The sequence below is a fragment of the Biomphalaria glabrata genome, chromosome 16 (assembly GCF_947242115.1).
Source record: "Biomphalaria glabrata chromosome 16, xgBioGlab47.1, whole genome shotgun sequence".
Classification (NCBI taxonomy): domain Eukaryota; kingdom Metazoa; phylum Mollusca; class Gastropoda; family Planorbidae; genus Biomphalaria; species Biomphalaria glabrata.
The window spans coordinates 31,953,488-31,964,341 of record NC_074726.1 but is presented as its reverse complement, the minus strand read 5'-3'; the positions used below and the strand labels follow the sequence as shown (position 1 = coordinate 31,964,341).

At 35.5% G+C, this 10,854-nt stretch overlaps 1 long non-coding RNA gene across 1 annotated transcript; it reads right to left on the bottom strand.

The window, feature by feature from the left end:
* Positions 1-1,297: 1,297 nt before the first annotated feature.
* Positions 1,298-4,346, bottom strand: LOC129923287 (uncharacterized). The gene is made up of 3 exons (XR_008775232.1): positions 3,829-4,346; positions 2,178-2,232; positions 1,298-1,366 (listed from the first exon to the last, which is right to left on the bottom strand). It is a non-coding gene; the product is annotated as an uncharacterized LOC129923287 (long non-coding RNA).
* Positions 4,347-10,854: the final 6,508 nt, after the last annotated feature.

The following is a 10,854-nucleotide window of genomic DNA, read 5'->3' as shown; positions in this document are numbered from 1 at the left end:
TGTTTTTAGTATCCAATTTTTTTTTAGTGGTTTTTGTTGAATATTTTTAAAAAAAAGCAACTTTGTATTTTAAGATTTATGACTAGAAAGTAATTCAACCTCATGTACTAGATAAAGAAGTAAGAGTAGCTTCTTCAGCCATAATGATCTTTCTTAGAACCAAAGCTATTCAATAATGATAATAATAATAATTTTATTTATAAAGCGCTGTTAACAAACAAAATGTAGGCTCAAGGCGCTGTAATAAGATTACAAACACAAACACGACAGCTAAAATGACAGTTAATCTAAAAAAGTTTTAAACAGATAGGTCTTAATGTTCTTCTTAAAAGTGGTGTAGCATGTTGTCTGTCTGAGATCAATGGGGAGTGAGTTCCAAACCTTTGGTCCGTGAACCTTTCAATTTTTTTTTTACTTTACAGAATTTATGATAAATGTTTATTACAAAATGAAGCATTACATTATGGAAAACAAATAACTTTTTTTTATATTGGAATAAATAAATAAAAATTTAAGTCCTAAATAATTTAACTTACCTTTGAAAATCTTTGCATAGTGTACCTGGAGTACAATAGTTTTAATGGAAGTGTTCTTGCCGACCCTCAAAGCTACACCTTTATAAAGAAAAACAATGCATCAATGTTTTACTGATAGTTTTAAATGTTTTGTTTTTATTGTCCAACAGTTGATCTATATTGACTAAGATCAGCTTATGTAGATATAAAAAGGATTTTAAATTGTTTAAATCTTCATAGTGTACATTGTGATTATAACAGCACACTATTTAAAAACTTTCATTTAGATTTAAAAAAAAATGTTTCTACCTTTAGGCAAGACAGTTGGAGGAGCATTTTTGGCCCAAGCAAACATAATAGTAGACCAACCATTTTTGCACATGCCTGGACAGTCCCTGTGAGAAAAATTATTAATAGTATTAACTTTTCCGCAAGTTAATTAATATAAAAGATATGATTCCAGAAAAACTAAAACATATTTTCACTTTTTTTGTTTTTAAACTTTTTAAATTCTAGTTGAATTTTTTTTTTCATTTTATCATTTATTTAGATTCAAAATGTTATTACTACTGCAATGTATTTAGTTTATAATTTATGAGCCCCATTGTAGCTTCAAGAAAATATTTGATTAGAGTAACACCTTTAGTAAAATCACTAAATTTAGAAACCCTTCAGGATAGAAGACTTAAAAAGTAATTATACATAAAACACTGAACCATAACCTTCAAAAATGTAGCAGTTTTGAGCAGTATACATTTACCAGATGCTCTCTGTAGATAAAGGTTCACCATCACATCCATACAACAACATGTGGTGGGCAGTGGCTGCATTGGCCAAAGCTTCAAACTTATCTGATGGAAGGAATAATTAAAACCAAACAATCAAGTAGAACTCAACAAAAAGGTTTGGTAATTGTACTTAAACAGGTTTCACTGTTTATGTTACCAGGTAAATTATAGTGAGATTATTTTGTCTATAATAAAAAATTCTAAATGTAATGCTGATGTAATGCTGATGTGACTTAGATTCAGGGCATAACTATATCACTCTCACTGACAGCTGAATACATGGTGCTAATTAAATAAGGAGCTTTTGGGCAGACACCTTGTCAGCCTAGTAAGATTATTTATCTAGTACTCCCTATTCCAAACAAGCTGCAGCAGTTTCAAGCCACAAGAGATTGAGGGAAAATCCTGAGAGGACTCTTATAAAACTTAAGAACTAGCTATGGTATTCCTTACAACAGTTTAAGTTATGCCCTGAATCTAAGTTACATTAGCATGACAGGTGCTGGACTTGGTTGATACAAGCTATTTAGGATGTAGTAACAAATTCGTACAAGTGCTTCTTCTTCCTAGTGCCATTAGAGAATGGAATGGGCTGCCTGAATCAGCCAGGAAAACCAATGACTTGGCAGAGTTTAAGCCTTTGATTAACATGCATGACTAAATTTACACATAAAATGCATTGGATTCTTCAACTTCAACTTGTTTCTTCAACTGAATTGAGATAAGCATTTCTCAGAATAACACTTGCAAATTCAAAAGAGAGACAGTGAGCTATGAGATCTGTTTAGATCTCCTGTCTTAGAATGAGTCAGGCATGCATATTACAGTAATATATTAACATTGTCAACACAAAGTAAAAGTGTGACTGACTTACAAATATAATATTCCTCATCTTCAACAGGATAAGCTGTACATAAGTAGGCATCAGGCTATAGGGAAATTTTTTTTTAACAAATTTAAACTATGCAAACAATATTGGAATGTGAAGGTCACATGACTTTTATTATTATTATTATAAAAAATTATTTTGTTTTTGCAAGAAAATAAATCAGTATAGAATAACAATCATCATGTTTTATTTATTATTATCTATATATAGTTATAACCCTGCCATGCACACCACCATTCAAGTAGTGCAGTAGGTGTGCACTGTTAGAGACTAGACTGAGAAGGAATGTTGACATTGAAAAGAAGAGAACCAAGTCCCCGCCCCCCTCCCTCCCCAAGTCTAGGGCTGATGAACAACCTATGCTCAAGACATATTGTTATTATGTGTTTATGATGTCCTGTGAATTAACATGTGAGCAGGTCAGGAGGCGCAAGAGAGACCTTTTCTCTCTGCTCAACATTAAATTTTATAACAGTAGGCAGATGTTAGCGCTACTGGGTGGGCTCAATCTGTGTACCTCGGTCTGCGACCAAGGGGCTAGAGTCGCCTAAGTAACCAGACAACTAGACTACACTAAACTAACTAAATTTAAAATGAAAGCAAGAACAAAAACTTTACTTGAAATACTAAAAATAAAACGATACTTTATTTACATGAAAAATAAATCAATAATAAAATATAATATATATACACTAATCACTACAACTGAACCCAGAAATTAACTAAAACCCTCTAAATCTACGCCACTACCAAACACCAACAAACTAACCAAACCAACTATCTACAAACTGATAAAACCAACTATCTAACTAAATCACTACAACTACTGTGTACTATACTAGACCTAGATACTAGATCTACTAGACACAAACACACTACAATAAACTAGTCTAGATCTACAATATTCTACTACTACAACCAACCCATAACACTAACACTAAAACAAGAACACCTTAGTTAGGCTTAGTACCTTAGCCTTACTATTAATAATAGTATTACTTCACTAAGACTAAGAACAAACTAAAGTTACAGTACAAGCCACTAAGGCTAAGCCGACTAAATCCTTTTTTTTTTCCTGACAATCCATTCAGATCAGATCTAGTCAATTCTAGTCTAGCTAGATCAGATAATTAGATCGATCTTATATTATAAGAATATTAGACTGTCTAGTCTATATAGTCATATAGATCTAGAATCTAGGTCTACCATCTAGATCTAACAGTGAGTAGGCCTAGTCTAACCTGTTTCTAAGAAAAAGAAAAGGATTTTTAAAAATACGTTTAAATAATAGCATGATAGTAAAGGCTATTATAGAATGAGATCTAGATCTATATAATCTAGATCTACGTATAGATTATATATATAGTCTATATTAAGTATATAGATCTAGATAATCCCGCCCTCCCCTAGGCATTCGAGGACACATCAGTTTACCTGGTTGACCTAAAAACAAAACATGCGCTGATCTAACTTACTCTACTCTAAGTATCTTTAATCTATGTAGTCTATTATCTCTATAGTCTATATATAACACAGTCTGACAAAAGAAAAAGGCCCCAAAGTCAGTACTGAATATTTTTTCCGGGGAAGGGGCTAAATTGGCTAAAAAGCTATGATAGCTTGTGAACTGTGTTACCTATACATCTAGATTCTAGATAAATTCCGCCTTCTCCAAGCCACCTAGTTGACCAAAAAAAAAAACGTATCTTAGAGCACGCTCAGTGTCTGTTGCACACACATACAAAAAGCATCAACGTACTAGCATGCTTAGTGTGTGACCTAATTAACGGCTTGACCGATCAATAATTGGCTCCTCCCCCTTTTCTCTCATCATTGTTGTCAATAAAACTAGAGCAATGTTTTGGGGCTGTGTAGATGGCCTGTGTTGTGCTATTAATGAACTTTTTCTAATGTGTGTTGGTCTGATGGCTGTGATTGGATTGAGTCTTGAGATTTGTTACTTGATAGTATCTTCCCCTCACCCAAAGAAATTTTAAAATACCATATCTACATTCTATATCTCCCCCTTTCTTTTTATTTTAAACTAATTTAAAAAGAGAGAACTATAGTATTTGGATATAATTACTATTATATTGATTATAAAATAAATACTAGATTCATTATTAATTTATTAACATATAAAAAACGAGACCTATTGTTATAGCGATAAAAACGATTGGTCTTTTTTAAACCTCTATGCGTCATGCATTTACTCTGCAACCCATTCCATGCTCTAATATCACTAGGGAAGCTGGAGCATTTGTAGAAATTTGGCCTAGGAATGTGCCTCTATTGTATCTAGATATAATCTACTGTAAGGTGTAGTGATTTGAAGTAATGAGCAATGATGATTTGAATATGATCACCTAACATTTTGGCCGTAAATAATAGACATTTACAATTACACGTGCTTCTAGAGTCTGCCTAACTTGAAAGCCTAGGAAGATTTGATTCGTTAGTCTGTGAAACACGCCTTCCGATTTAGCAAAAATATCACAAGGTGTTCTGTGCATTTTAACCGTGACCTCCGTGTATGTCGAAGGCGCCGTTTTAACGCGGAATACGGCAACTTTTTACTCCGACCCACTGTGTAGTCAACTGTGCTGGTAGGAGGTGCTAACAAAGGGGAAATGCGTGGTCTTTTTTTCAAGTTTTTTTTTTATGCGTACCGGTATTTTATTTTTAAAATCAGTTATAATTATACAGTTTAAGAATAAATAATTATCTTATAGTCAATATTAGAGCGGTATTATTAATAGCTTATATTAGAATAGTCACAAGTAGATCTGAAATTTACAAAAATCCTACACACACGTAACTGGTGCACGCTAGATCCATTTTTCAAAAAAAGGGCGGGGTAAGACACATTTGACCTGTGTAAAAGTGTTGGCCTCCTACAGTCGTACAACGACTAAGGTTAATCTCGCAGAACACTTTTTCGTGTATATAACTGTAGAGCCCTATTGTGGAGAGACACTCTAGTCCACATTTTACGCATTAACAGGTGGCCTATTTCGCTTTATTGGTCTATCTAGATGAGCTGGACATTTTTCGTATGGCACGCTTTTCTTCCAGAGCTGAGGCCCGTGATTTTTCACTGTCCATACATTTCTTGGTCACCATCTCTCTCCGCGTAGTGTGTTCTAGGGCTATGTCTTCCCAGTATCAATGTTCACTGTTTTGAGGTCCCGTTTTATCTTATCTTATATAATAATACAGACGTTACTTCAAAAAAGATGATTACGTCATGCATTTAGTCATGCATATTAACCAATGACCTAAATTCTGCCAAGTCACTGGTTTTCCTGACTAGGTCAGGCAACCGTTTTATTACACCCAGATCTAGATTTTTTCATTGACAGATGTGTTATTTGATCGCTAGACAACTCATTCAACGCTATTAGTATTACGCATAAGGAAAAATACAAGACAGTCTTTTCATCCTTTATAGCAACTAGTCGACGTATCGAGACATCGACTATACAAGCTAGGTCTATCTGACCAATCCAACACATTAATGGTTTACTGTCCAACTTTTAGTATTCAGTCTAGGGCAGAGAGAGGGGGGATGTGAATGAAAGTGTTACATTTTTTTCCCTAGGGTTGATTACCCGAATGCTCTGATAAAACAAAAAATTACAACACACTAGCTATTGCAAACACGAAACATTCAAATTGCTGCAGTTAAAGTACACATAGCATCGAAGCAGTAAAAGGGATGACTATTGATATAAAGTAGCTAATTGGACTACTGTCAGTTTATCAATCAGGGCTGCATGTTGTATTTGAGAAATATCACTATTTTTATGTTTCTGGCTTAGCTTAAGCCTTCGCTCACTGATTGTCAATGTACATTGAAAATACACTTCCACTGGCAGTAAGCCTATTTATGGCAGGAAGGGTTAGATTTCAGCAATCAACTCAAGAAAACATTAAGATAGGCTGAATTGATATAAGCTATGTAAGAACACTTACAGTTACAAATGATGATACATGAAGTAAGCTTAAAATAGTTTCTCAATTTTTTGAGATGACAAAATAGTTTTAATCGACTTTGATTTGTTTTGCCTTAAAAAAAAGTGGTTTATTGTGCTGTTATTCATAGTATGCGAATAGTAGAATATATGCATCTGTTTGGAACCCCTCAACTCAAAGAAAGTGAACAAACTGTAACAGACACAAAATAGAGCAGCGAGATTCATAGCAAACGAATATTCTTATTTGATTAGACACCTTTTGTAAAATCACTAAATTTAGAAACCTTTAGGATAGAAGACTTAAAAGTAAGTGCTTTCCTTGTGCTATTAGAGCATTGAATGGGTTATTTGAGTCAGTCAGGAAAACCAATGACTTGGCAGAATTTAAGTCATAGGATAACATGCATGACTAGATTGACACGCGTAAGATGTAATCATCATCTTTTTTTTTAAGTGACGTCAGTAATTTATAAGATGAGAATCAATGCCTTCGTCAGAATCTTTTGCTCTCTTTGTAATGCAAATAATTTTAGAATTTATGTCTCGTGTCAATAATGTACTATAATAGAACAATAAGCATTTCACAATGAAGGAATCACGGCTTTTTTTTTATTAAAAAAAAAAAATAAGTGCCGGTACTCAGTGATTGATTGCCTAACTTTTAACTACTAATAAATTAATAATATAGATCTACGTTAAAATACAAGAAAAGTAATAATTTTTCCCCCACATTCCAAAAAGGTGCCGGTACTCCGTAGCGATGCCTTCCGTCACAAAAAAAAAAGCCCTGCGTATATAGATCTATATTGTTATGTCTCTCCTACTGTTCAGGCTCTCTTCTAACTGCACCTTACGACACAACGAACTTAAAGAACCTCACAACTCAGTGCTCCAAAGTATCAGTCAGTTTAATGTCAAATACATCGCAATTGGCAACAACATTAACACTGTCTTTACAAAAACTGTGGCTGCCTGGTCGTGCGGTTTGCGTACTGGACTGTCGTTCGGATTTATCGATGGTCGAGGGTTCAAATCCTGCCCGCTCCCATCCCCCGTCGTCCTGCGGGAGGTTTGGACTAGGAAGTAAACTATCTTCAACTCTGAAGGAACATCCGAAACATGTAAAACATTTTACATTTTACAAAAACCTAGTCTTGTTACGCCTGACTTCACACACCATGCTGGTTCTCGCCTCGTACTGGTCACATTGCGAGGTAACGTGAAGTCAAGTCTTTCTAACACACTCGCTCTTATATAGTGTCTCTACTGGCCTACTCGAACCTTCTTGACCACTCCAGTTGATCACTTTCGCCGTGACTTGCGTGCGTAATATTTACACACAGGTCGTTGCCGAACTGGCGAGTACTGTCACTGGTCACAGTTGACCGCTCTTCCTGCGCTGGACAGTGGCGATTTGGGTAGGCTAAAAATACACAGCACTACCTCCATCTGTGTCACCACCAGGTTTACAACAATATATATCCTATACTCTTAAGCGAGCAATTCTTGTATGTATGTATGTATGTATGTATATATATTTATATTTATTCCTATACTCTTAAGCGAGCAATTCTTGTATGTATGTATGTATGTATGTATATATATTTATATTTATATATATATATAAATTTTATTTCGAAAACGGCTCTAACGATTTTCTTTAAAAGTTCATGGTATGTGCATAATAGTGAGAAAAAAATTCTCAACTCATTGGCCACATCGGGAAAACTCGAGGTCGACCGTTATATCGGTTTGAAAATGCCTCATTATCGAAAAATTAGTTTTGGCTAGAATGTTTTATGAATGAAAATTTTCCATGACGTAAACGGGAAAAACGCTGCTTACGTCACTAGGCTTACCGCAGTACACTAAAATATTTCTTTGCAAACAATAACGAGTTCTAAAGAATCAATAGACCTAATGAAACATTTGCGCACCATCTTAATGTAGATTGATTTATTATAGAACTATGAAAGAAAAGTAATGAAATTAAATGTGCCGATATATGATTAGTTATTGTGTTTTAAGTGCTTAATAAGTTGTTTACACTTTAATTGTGTAGAGCGGTGTAGATACCTTTTACTTTGTTGTTTATTTTGCTGGTGACCTCCAGCTGTCTCGTTCTGAGGTTGCATGCAACCATGTGCTCTCTTCTATGTCAGCTAAGTCAAGTTTGCGCCATAAGCTGGTCTTTTAAGGGTTTCGGTGTTACGTCAACCACTTTTTAGCTCACAAAAAAAAAACACTGCCTTTGGCATGCGTTCGTCTAAGATTCGTCTCCCATATAGGATACTGCTCTGTCCAGCGTAACTGTCGGACTTAAAGAATTCCCTCTATACAAAGGCCGCGGATACACATTTGAGACCAAAAGAAAATTTGCTGCCGAGGACAGACGCAGACGCTAAAAGAAAATCTTAATCGAGCATCGCGGACAATGGTTATGCTTGCCCTGGATGTGGCAAGATATGTAGGTCACAGCTGCAATCCTCATTAATTTTCGGACTCTAAGACAAGCCTTATTATTATTATTATTTTGCTGGTGAATTATTACCATGTGTTCATGCTTCAGTGTCTACCTCTCCTGTACCAAAACAAAGGAACTGGTCATAACACAGCTTCTCTACGCCTTACTTGCTCACACTAAACATGATATCCATCTAGCGGTCAACGAGTTTGAGTACACTGCAGCCTCTTTTGATTTAACTATAAACCTCGGTAAAAAGCTTGGAGTTAGGGCCAGGAGAGATCTGAATGGATGGATGTGTAAAAGCAGGCCATAGTACCACAAGGATGGATGGATGGCAAAAGCCGGTATGAACTTCCTATAGTCCGACTGTCAGGCTGGGCAGGGCACGTATCCCGTATGGGTAACGAGCATATTGTTTGGCGTAACAGAGGTGCCCCACGGAAACGTTTCTTTAGAAAACTAATGCCATGATTTAAGTCTAATAAGAAAAAATGCGCCATTTTACTTTGTCACTAAGTGCATGTTTTACCCTATAACGTAGAGAAGTTACATTGCAAAGACTTTCTTCCAAGCCAATAATAGTAAGCCTACAATAGTTTTACGCAAAAGATAGATTGTAAAACTATAAGACGGACGTGAGCTGTAGTTTGTCTAGACTGTAGGAGGACTTAAAAGACTTTAAATTTAATCGACATGTACAATTAGGCCTACAATTAGAACTAACAGAACACTAAAACAACTCTTCAGATTAGTAGTCTTTATCCGATCGTTCATTTTCGTAATTACAAGAATATTCCCAAAATGACTTCGGGTATATAACCTTCCGAAATTATTTAACAGAGCGAGGTTCGGCCACCTGGTACAAAAATATTCTCAAAATGACTTCGGGTATATATCCTTCCTTAACAAATTATTCATCCGAGCGAGGCTCGGTCACCTGATATTATTGCTTTATATAGGCCTATACATAGAAAGAGAGACAGAGACATTTATACAGTATTATTATTTTTTCATTATTTGTAAGTTGTCTTTTTTTATATTGACTTAGGCCTACATTTTTTAATAGATCTTTTCATGAAGTTGGATGTTCATGTCATTTCTTTTTTCTTCTAAGAAAAAGAATCTAACCTTTGCGTAATAAATAATCCAAACTTTGCCTGTAATACCCGTATGATTATAATAATCCAATCTGTTGAAGAATCTAATTATTCCAATATCTGAACTTCACTGAAGCACATTTCTATACAAAAAGTAAATGATCGAAAAGAAATATGTGCGCGCATGAACTGCAATAACACGTCTGCTTTTCACTAAAAATAGGTCAAACTTTTTTTCCGTGTCTGAAACAATTCATGTAAAAATCAAACTAACACGTTAAGAAACCCGGCCAATACAATGTTTGGTATCTCTCGCATGAATGACCTTTATTGTAAATTTACTATAAATATAGAATCTACTACCAAAACATCTGGCACAGTGAGTACGCGATGCCTTCCAAGTTACTATTTTGAACCAACAGCATGAGTCTCAAAAGAATCAAATCAGATACAATGGTGACATATCAGCTTATTTCTCTGTAAAGAATGGGGTGAAGCATGGCTGTATAATTGCTCCAAAGACTCCAACCATCTTTCGTCTTACCAAAAGATTGCCTTTGGCATACGGTCGTCCCCCGTACGATATACGTGCCCTGCCCAGCGTCGCTGTCAAACTATCATAAGCAATACCTCTATCATGTCCATACCGCATTCACAAGAACAATACTGCTCTTGCCAGCGTATGTTCCTGAAGGAGCGCAGAAGTCATTGGGAAAAGCGTTCAAGAAGTATCTGCTTTCTGTATAGTACCCATTTCTCCGATCTTTATAGAAGAGTTGGGAGAACCACTTCTTGATAGACACTGATCTTTGTAGGCAGCCAGGGCGATTTATTCCATTTTCGCCACACTCTCGCTTGGAGTCGCCCAAAAACATACAAAACATTGAAAAGGATCATTTTTTAAAAGACATAATAAATGAAAATGTATAATGATTCAAATACATTTAGCACCAAGATGTCCAGTGTCACAACGTTCTGCTTCGCACGAGCCGAGGAATAACACTAACAATGAAACTGCAGTAAAACACACACACACACAGATGACAGGGGCAGGGCATTTTCTTGAAAAAGCAGCAAGCTGAAAATTATCGCTACAGCAACCTAACAGACTTGAATCCGCA